Raw genomic sequence first — 10,052 nt, forward strand, 5'->3', positions numbered from 1 at the left:
GATCCGAACTGATTTGGATCCTTAAAGGGGACTTGGTTTTAAGAAATCTACGAAAGATATACATATGTATGTGGTTTTGTTCGCCAAAGGGAGTTGTAGTCTTCTATTTTTATATATCTATCTAGATACATTTTGTACAAATGTATGTATTTGACCCTTAAGAGGGAATCTACTCTAGGTTAAACCTCTTTCAATCTAAATACTCTTTATAATACACTATTTTCCACACAATTTGAACTCCCAGTTAAAGCAAATAATTCCACAATATCTGGTAGTAATAGGTTCGTACTTTAGAATTATCTGTCATTCCATCCATAAGGAATATATACCATATATAAACTACTAAAAGATAATAATGGCTATTCTACCTATGTCCATCTAAAAGTAATAATAGTCCCTCCTTTCGGATTTGATCAAGCAGAGGTATAGGCATTAGCACCGACGACATCCGTTGCCAAAGAGCAGTAGCAGATTGCTGATTGATGAGTATTACGGAAAGATCTGGCGTGCTGCAGTTGGATGATGTCAGCGGGCTGGAGAGATGCGACTACGCCTATCTGATGCTACAGTGGCCGTATTTAGCGCTAGACAGCGTAACGGCCACGTCATAACTCCAAATTGGTCGTTTGAATACAAAGAAACCAGAAACCAACCACAAAACGTATTCTGAACTCTCACGTGGGAGGAATAAACGATTGATACAACCTCGGCCTTACGTATTATTAGATATTATAGACCTATGGAGTCGGATGTGCTGTAATTTGAAGGAGTCCGATCTAGCCAGAATAATCAGCCATGTTCTTGTTTCGGACATCATAGATTAGTCCCATTAGGTCCCTTGATCATCTTCTTCGGCTTCATATTGTCGAGCACCTCTTCTACAACCTCGAGGGACATGGTAGGCTGTCTTCTGGTCACCATGATAGCTCCACGCCTGCCGTCTTTCGTCTAAACATCCTTATATTCTTTGGCTTGGCCCTGCTGGATCATTATGCATCGATAGCATACATATATCGGTACTGCGAATGCCATTCGCTTATGGACAATTTGTAGTAATACCTACACTAGGCACTGAGACAAAGGAAGGGCAAAATGGGTGTCTTTGGAATGCATTTGTGAGCCGCTTTTAACTCCCATTCTGCATATATATCGATGGATAGATCAGTTGTAGGGGCTGTTAGGACACTGTTGTGGGAAACTCTTTCGTGAGCTGATATTTGAACGATGTTTTAGCAGCCCGAACTGGACACTATCGATCAGCATCGCTTCAGAGCAAAGACAAGGAGTTTGAGATGCTATTCAAGATATGTATTTCTCTGGCTATATGACATTATACTGTGCTAAATTTGCTGTAAAAAGAGAGATAGAACTGAAGCACTATTTGTGACAAAATAATCAATAATCAGCTGATTTAATGGCCGCAAAATAAGAATATATATTAAAAGTTGGTGTTAAATTACCAAAATTCCTGATTAATACGTAAATGCAGATCGAAAGCGAGTCAATATTATTTGAAAGCACTCACAAAATCAGCTCTTGTTGCATTTAAATGGTGGATGGTGCGCAGTCCGCAAGAACAAATCCTGAAATACAAATGGGCAAAAACGAAGCAAAGTACTCAAATAAATGCCAGAACAACTAACTCAAGGTGGGGCTCTTGGGGGGGAGGGGGGATGGTAAGCATTTGAATAACTCCCGTACGATGTGACATGACAGATATAGAAGATGCAATTTGAGCATAATTGAAATGCAAATCGTACGAGCGGACCATTGCAGACCGTATCGGATGGGGTGAGGCAATGCGGATGTGTGATAGTAGTAATGATTTCCAGCAGGCAGTTGCTTCCACCGCAAATTTCAATTTTCTGAGCAAATCATACGTAAACTTTTCCGAAGGATGGTCCCTGTAATCAGTGAAGCATTTGACTTGGCCTTTCATCATCCAGTCTCCCATACCATGCCATACCATGCCATCCCATTCGGGTCGGACGTGAACTCCTTGGCGACACTGTGGCTGCCACAGAAACTTTTTGCCGGCCAATCACCAAGAATCGTTCGGTCCCTTTTGCCCCTCCCGAATGGGGTGGTTCAAACTCGTTACTTGTAAATAAATAAAAGGCGAAATTACAAAATTATTTTGACCACAAATGCTGGGAAAATGCTGTCCCGGAAAAGTGGGCGTTGCGCAAAGTGCCGACGTCAGTTGGAAAATCTTTTGGCCAAAATGTTGATGACAACCCAAATATGGCTACTAATGCAATTATGGTGGAGCATGGGTGCGGTACTTTTGTCTATTAAAGGGTCTGGCATGGTCCAGCAATGAGATGCGGGCCCTGATGAGGGAAGCGATTTAATTGACAATGCAAATTGAATCAACATTTGTAAGTTTCTAATCGAATTAGCCGACAAAATGGCTCTCGGTTCGTTCTCTTCTTCAATGGCTTTTGTTGAGGCATTTCTACTACACCAAAACAGAAGCAGAAACAGAAGCTCTTTGGCCATAATTCAATTTTTGATTTACCAATGACTCGGTCCCCAGGCCCGCCCCCAGAAGAGTTGAGTGGCATGTTAGGGGATTGAGTTTTGAGGTTTTGGCTTCATTTGCAGGCAACTCCTTTGGCTATCCTGGCTCTTTTTTTTGTCACTGGCTCACTGCTCAGCAAATAAACTGTGCGTTTTCATTGCGGCAGTTGACTGCAGCCGGCTTGACCACACACACTCTTTCACAGAGAGCTCTTGCTGCAGCAGGGAATGGATTTTGGAGACCTGCCCCGAGTGGACCTAACCACTGAAACGTGACTTAACTGATAAAATGTTGCAAGTGATGGCTAACCGAATAATTTAACGCCAAAACGAAGCTGCAATGCTCTCTCTCTCTCTCACTCTCCCTCTCCACTCAAGTATTTTGCAGATTTTGTTGCCTACTTTCGGGGATGCTTCATAATAGGAAAGAACTCTCTCGAGTTCCAGTGATTTGGGTTTCTTTTAGTTATTTCTTTTTTGAATTCTTATGGGAAAACTCCTCAGCTGAACATTGAGTACCGGCTCGTGGGTAGTACTCGTTGCGGTCAGAGTATGCGAAGGCCTGCTGCAGACAGTAATCATTTCGTTTAGGCCAGAAACGGTTGGCCTTTGGGCGACTGTTGAGTGAGATGCCACCTGTTGGTGAATTGAAGGCAAAACACCCGAATCTCCTGCCTGGCCCATCCACGCGCTTATCACGGCCCTTGCCTCTGAAGCCTTCGTCAGACAATCCCCGACATTAAGACGCTGCCAATGTGTAATAACTGGCAGCTTGAGATGAAGGACAAGAGCCAAAGCCAGAGCCACAACTAGGGCTGAAGATGGAGATTGAAAAGCAGTCTGGGCGTGGGCGTGGGCGTGGGCGCGGGAGGTGGGGGGTGACAGGCTGTGGTGCTGAGCTAGCAGAGGAGCATCAGCATCAGATTCAGCAGTGGCTAAGAATGTGACAATGCTGAGCCCATTTGACATGAGCATGATATAATAAAAACCGCAAACAAGTAATGCCTACGTCCCGTCTCCATCTCCGTCTTTTTTTTCTTGCTCGGCATCCACTGAGGTCCAAGGCGCAGATAACAACGACTGCGAGAGCCGGGACGGGGCGGGTGAAAGGAGCTGATGACTATTCAAGTGCTGTTGTCAGGTCATCCAGTGCCACATCCTGAGCCAGAAGCGGGGCCAGTGGCATGAAGCATGCCGTTATCCTTTTGCGTGATTAAGCCACAAGTGCGTGACATTTTAATGCGACATTTATGCTCCGGACAAGAGATTATTATTGAAAATGCGCGCCCAGTCTCGCGTGACACCATCAACAAGGATAACAGGAGGAGCAGTGCCATCCAGCAGCAAGGATAACAACACAAGTTGCTTAACGCCACCCCCCCGCCCAGAGCTTATATATACTCGTATATTTATTTTCCCATTTGACACCCAAGTGACAACTTTTGTTCAGTTCGGCCACTCCCCAAGCAGCCTCCATGTGAAATCATAATCTGCTGACATAGCTGATCTCTGGCCCAGGCTTTCCCAGGAGCTGATGAAGATGAAATGAAGTTCGTGGAAAACATCAAATATTTAATTAAAAGAAACCGCAACACGGTGCACAATTGGCAAATGCCGGCGGTGGCCTGGTGGTTCCTCTGCTTATAATTAATGCACCCCCAATAGACTTGCATATAGAGAGTATAATAGAGGAAATTGGAAGTAATGGAAACCTTAAAGAGACCTGCAACACTCACACAGACAATACAAGTAATCATTTAAGCCATATTATACTCAAAGGAGCAAATGTACATATGTATATTGTACATAGGAATAGAGAGAGACTGTAATCGATACTTTGAAGAAGAGTTCCTCAGAGCAGCCAAATCGATTCTTGATGTTTTGTTGGTCCTTGGCTTCGAGTGCAGTGCTTTGCCGGGGGGTGGGGCAGGGGTTGGGCACATGGGGCACATGCACTTTCACGAAGGAAGCGGAAGCTGCTCGGTAGCTTGGGTAATCGATATGTTTCAGAGTGCTTGTTATCGAAGAATGGATGGTAATAGCTTTCAAGATGAGTAGCAACAGCATGGTCAGTTGATAAACAAAATGTGTCTTAAGACAAAAGCCAATACTCTTATAATATATTTCTCATTTTGTGTCCATGATGTAACAGCCAAGGTATATTTTTAATATACCATGATTGAGAGTGTTTCTGGATAAGTACTGGCTTTTCCCATATATCGCTCTAATTGCTTTCATCTTATCGTATCGCTCATGTCCTCGGGAAATTTGGTATCCACATTCGAAGAAGAGGAGAATAGGACGTAGTCTTTCGCTGAAAAACCTCAAAGACTAACTCGGATAGAAGCCAAAATTATCGTTTTGTGGCCAAGGATTATGGCTTGATGTGTTTCTACCTAGTATCCTTGCTGGTAATTGGAACAGTGCAATAATTAATACATAAAATGATTGTTTATTTCGCTTGTCAATTTAATTATATTGCTTGATTAAATAATTATTTTTGTGCTGAATGACCAAATGCACGGCCCTGTCATCCACAGATACATTCAATGGTTAATTTGACAATCACATAAAATATTTGAAGGCCCTTTTTAAAATGCATCGACTGGTGTGTTGCAGATTTATTAATTTAAGGCCCTCACACAAGCCTCGAAGATTAATCGATTGTCTTTCAACATTACTAGATCTTGGATGGAAAAGAACAAAATGGATCAATTGAAAAAAATGTAACTACTCATTTAACATATTTTATATATTTTTTGGTATCGCTACCGTGTGGTAGATTTTTACCAGCCAGGCTCCGTTTTTCAAAAGGAAAAAAATAGATGACTTATTAATGCATTAACATAAACTTGACACCTATATCAGGGTAATTAAACTTTTGGTTTTTTTTATAAATAATTTTATTTTAACCCAACCTCAAATTTGGCTCGGAAAAAATTGGCCAGGGCAACAAGAACAACACGTTAAAACGAAAACGAAACGTTTTGGCTGAAAACGTAATCCGCAAAAGTAAGTGAAAAACGGAGCCTGCCTGTATATCTTGGATTTTCGTGCACACTGCACGAGGAGGAGTGTGTTAGAGAGAGATGGAGAATGCCTAGGCGCGTGGACTAGGGTAGGACTTCTGGCTATCAGAATGATCCGATCTGATCAAGATTCGGCGATCCGCTGGCTATGATTATTCTCTATGAATTAAAATTGTGGATTTACGATGCCCCTATACTCTTCGAGTACCGGCTATACAAAAGTTGGTGCATTCATTTGGGCAGTTTCCAATTTCCATTGTGTGTGCTGCGGAAAATTCTCGCTCTGTGTCCGCGGCGTCTCCACTCTGAGTCCCCGCACAGAATCTTCCACATGAAAGGCCGCTTTGTCGGACGGCGGACTCCTTGCCAACCTCGAAATGCTGCTGAAAACCCTTTCTGGTAACTTAAGCTTCAATTTCGACTCTATTAGGGAACTTACCAGTACCCAGAATCCATGTTCCGAGTGTGTATGCTCTTTTGCTGGTGCTGGCATGCCGATGGGGCCGGGACCTGCCTTATGGCATCGCATTTTACCTTGACGGGAGTACTGGGACTGCCGCCTGCTTCTAACCAAGATGTGCCACTGGCCCCCACTGCCACTGCCACTGCCACGGTCTGTAAGCTACTTGAAGGAAATGTGTTGCATAGTTTAAGGATGCTGCACAAAGAGCAGCAGCAGAAGCCAGGAGCTAGGAGCTAGGAGCCAGGACCTGCTGGAGTAGCAGCAACGGGACTATCAACTATAGTCGAGGAAATTACTTTTAACATTTCGAATGCCGTCTCCGGGAAAGCTGGCCCCCGCACCCCGCACCACACTCCCGCCGGGGCAGCCGCCGAGCAGACAGCAGCACAAAGTGTGTATTTATATTAAAAAAAAAAAGGAGAACACGAATGAAATAAAGTTAAAAAGAACGAGAGTAGAAGGAGGTTGGAAGAGTAAAGCAAATGAAAAACAGGAAAATTATTTGATTTTTATGCATTTCACTTAAGCAACAAAAAGGGGCTCCACAGCTCCATCGCCAGCGCCAGCGCCAACGCCAACGCCAGCGACGAAGATGAAGACAGAAGACAGAAGCAGCAGCAGCAGCCCGATGGAGGAGCTCAAGAAGCGTGGAGCATGAACAGCAAGGACACCAAGAAAAAACCCCTGGAGCTGGAGCTGTAGCTGTAGCTGGAGCTGGAGCTGGAGGGGACATGCATGCATTATAGATGAACTTGCCGACGAACGAAATAAAGCAAATAAATGCAATCAGGAATAATAATTCCAGGGGCCAAGACAGCCGTCGGAACGGGATAACTTGATTTCCCATTACATGGCGTGGGAAATCCCCCCTGTCCCGTCGCCGTTCCCGGCCAATCCCCCCGGAACGCATAAACAACGATTTCCATGGATCGAAACTCCATGGGTTTTTTTTCTTTTTTTTTGTGAGGGAGAGGCCAGGTCATGCACTTGGCTCGTAAATAAAGCCAAAAGCCTATCTTCAGGGCTCTGCCCACAACAAGGTGGAGCCGTAGAGCCGAAAAGGAAAAACCGATGAAAAAGAGGCGCCACAAGGACTACACTTTGTGTTTTTCACTTGGAAAAACTTAATTATGCATGGTTAACACGAAAACTCAATAAATTTTCAAATAAATTCACATGCGGCAGAGGGCGGCAGAAAAAAAAAAAAACAACCACAGGAAAATGGGGGAAATCTCCGTCTCACCGTGTATGTAAATTTTATTTACCAAAGGATTTTTCACCAAGTTTCCTGCCACACAGCCGACTCTCTGTTGCATTTAGATTTATTTGCAACGTGTGTGTTATGTAAAACCTATTAGGCAGCGGGTGGGTCCAGGGGGGCGCAGTGGGAGGGCCAGCCCCAACTGTTGCGCCAATCGGGTGGCAAATGCGAGTGGGAGGGAGTCGGCGGCGGCACCTTTACGCTCCAAACTAATCGCCTGTTGAAAATGCCTCTCGCACTGCCGCCCAGAATTTATTGAGTTCTCATATTGAGCAATGCTATAAAAATAATGAAGCAAAGCCATGGGCCCTGGGCCCTGGGCACAGGGAGGCTTGTGGATGGAAAAGCCTCTAGTCGATGCGGTACATCCAGCATCGAAGCATTTCCCTTTGAAGATGGGAACGATTTCAGGCAGAGGGACAGCAAATGGTGGCATTTCAGGAATCCAAAGATCAGAAATGAAGAATTAACATTAAGCAGGAGATGGCAGATCCTTCAAGATTGGTATGAACCATATTGAGAGAAAGTTAATTGGTGACCCCCCCAAAAGACTTTATAAGAAGGTGACCCCGCTCTAAAGGTGCAGAGACAGTGCTTCAGATCGGAACCACTAGAACCGAATGCAGTACAGGGCACACTCGCTGTCGTCGACAGCCGGCTTACCCGAAGCCCACGGAGCTTAGCGTGTGTCCTGGACAGGACACCCAAGGGAGAAGTTCAACAACGAGAGGAAGGGAGGCGGAGAGGATGCTGTGAATACTTTGGAAAAAGTGGCAGGAGAAGCAAAAAGTGAAATGAAGCCGAAAGGCAAATAGAGCATAAATTACGCAAATCCAACACGACACTTTACAGCGTCGACTCCGGGTGGCACTGGTACTGGCAGAGCGGCAGAGTGGCACAGTGGAAGTGGGGGTGTGGCAGCCAACTCGCCCACATCATGCGTATGTGTGTGTGTGTGTGTGCGCGCATGAGGCATGCAGCATGCAGTATGAGGACAACAACAGGAAGAGCAACAAATAAGTTAAGTCAAAGTCGAAAAAGCAAACAAACATGACAAAACGAGAGAGATGGCAGTCGTAGTAGAGTTGCACACACACGAGCCAGCCATCTCGCTTTCACGCTGCAACAGCAACAGCAGCAGCAGCAAAAGTGTGGCATGCAATCAGGCGCCAAATGCTCAAGTGTCTCATTGTCAGCATGTTGCATGCAGCAGCAGCAGCGGCGGCAGTGCGGGGCATGTCCGTACGGGGCGAGGCCAATGGAAAATAAAGTAAAATGAACAGCAACAGCAGCAGCAGCCGCTCCTGTGGCAACAGCAACAAGAAAGGACGAACCATTTGATGCTCTTTCAGGTGGTTATAGTCATCCGATACCATGGAAAAGTAAATTGGACTACAAGTATACTTGTTTTCCGAAAGATCCTTGCCAGTCCAAGACCATCGACGATGATCCAATCTTCCTGTTTGCCTTCTTTCCGGGCATTGCAAGCCTCTTGTCGCGCTCACACATGCTGCACTTTGCAAGGGTGCCAAAAAATGTTAAAGCAAGTAAATAAACATTGTATGCCATTATCAGGCACTGTCAGAGACAACAACAACAGCAGGAGCAGCAGGAGCAGGACCTGCAGCAACAATCAACAGCACCAGGCAACATAATTTGCAGTTGCAACTGAGAACTTTTCAATGGTTTGAAGCTGAAAAAGCTGACAGGCCCCGAACCTTTCCTTTCCTCCCAAAAAAAAAAAAACAAAAAAAAAGAACCAAAAATAACTAAAGAGAAGGGCAAACAAGAAGGCACCAGTGCATGTCCTGGACAGTGGCACAAGTCCGATTTGGCTTTGGTTTGAAAATAGGCTTAAGAATGGTCCATTTGTCAGGGTTTTCATATCCTCAGGGAATCGCTTGCATTAAACGAATTGTACTGAATTGAATAATAATCCAGAAATGTATTAATTTGTGCCATTTCTTTATAGAACTCTTGACCTGACTCTTTAAGATACTCTCTACATATTTTTCAAGGCATAAAGACATAAATCGGTTAAAAGAATACACTTTGAATAGGTCCTTTGATAGGTATTGATCTTATGGAATAGTTTTATGCTTTAGCATTACAAGAATTAAAGCAAAACTCACAACTAGTCCATGGATCTATAAACGAATCCTGAGAAGCTGGATCAATTATGTATAAATGCTTTCAGCCAAATTGATATCCCCTCGAGGTAAAGAATTAATTTATTCGAATGCAGAATATACGATTTTTCAACAAAAAAGTCTTCCACACACGTTCTACGCCAAAAGACAATCAATTTTCCAATCGATGGTCCACTGTGCTCGTGATGGTCTGCTCTGTAGCTGCCGGCAAAGTAAAGTCCATTGCCAGGCATAAAGCCCGGATATGCCGGCGAACCTGAAACTGTGTCTGTGTGTGTGTGTGTGTGTGTGTGCCTGTTTTGAATGCATGTGTTAGTGGTACACATGTACGAGTGCGCGTATGCGTGTGTGTGTGTGTGTGTATGGGTTTTTGTATGCAACTGCATGGTTGAACAGTCAATGGCGGTGTTGCCCCAAAAGGCCGGAAGTGCAGTCGAGCAACAACGATTGCCAACGAACTGTATGTGTATGTGTATGTGCATGTGTGTGTGCTGGTGTGCTAGTGTATGTGTGTGGCTAAACAAAAGTGGCACAACGAGCCAAAGTTGGGGCTTAAAACAACAGCGAAAAAAAAAGAAGCAAACGACCCCAACGAAACGAAAAGAAAAGCCAACAACACAAGTTGA

Source organism: Drosophila miranda, chromosome XL (assembly GCF_003369915.1).
Source record: "Drosophila miranda strain MSH22 chromosome XL, D.miranda_PacBio2.1, whole genome shotgun sequence".
NCBI lineage: Eukaryota > Metazoa > Arthropoda > Insecta > Diptera > Drosophilidae > Drosophila > Drosophila miranda.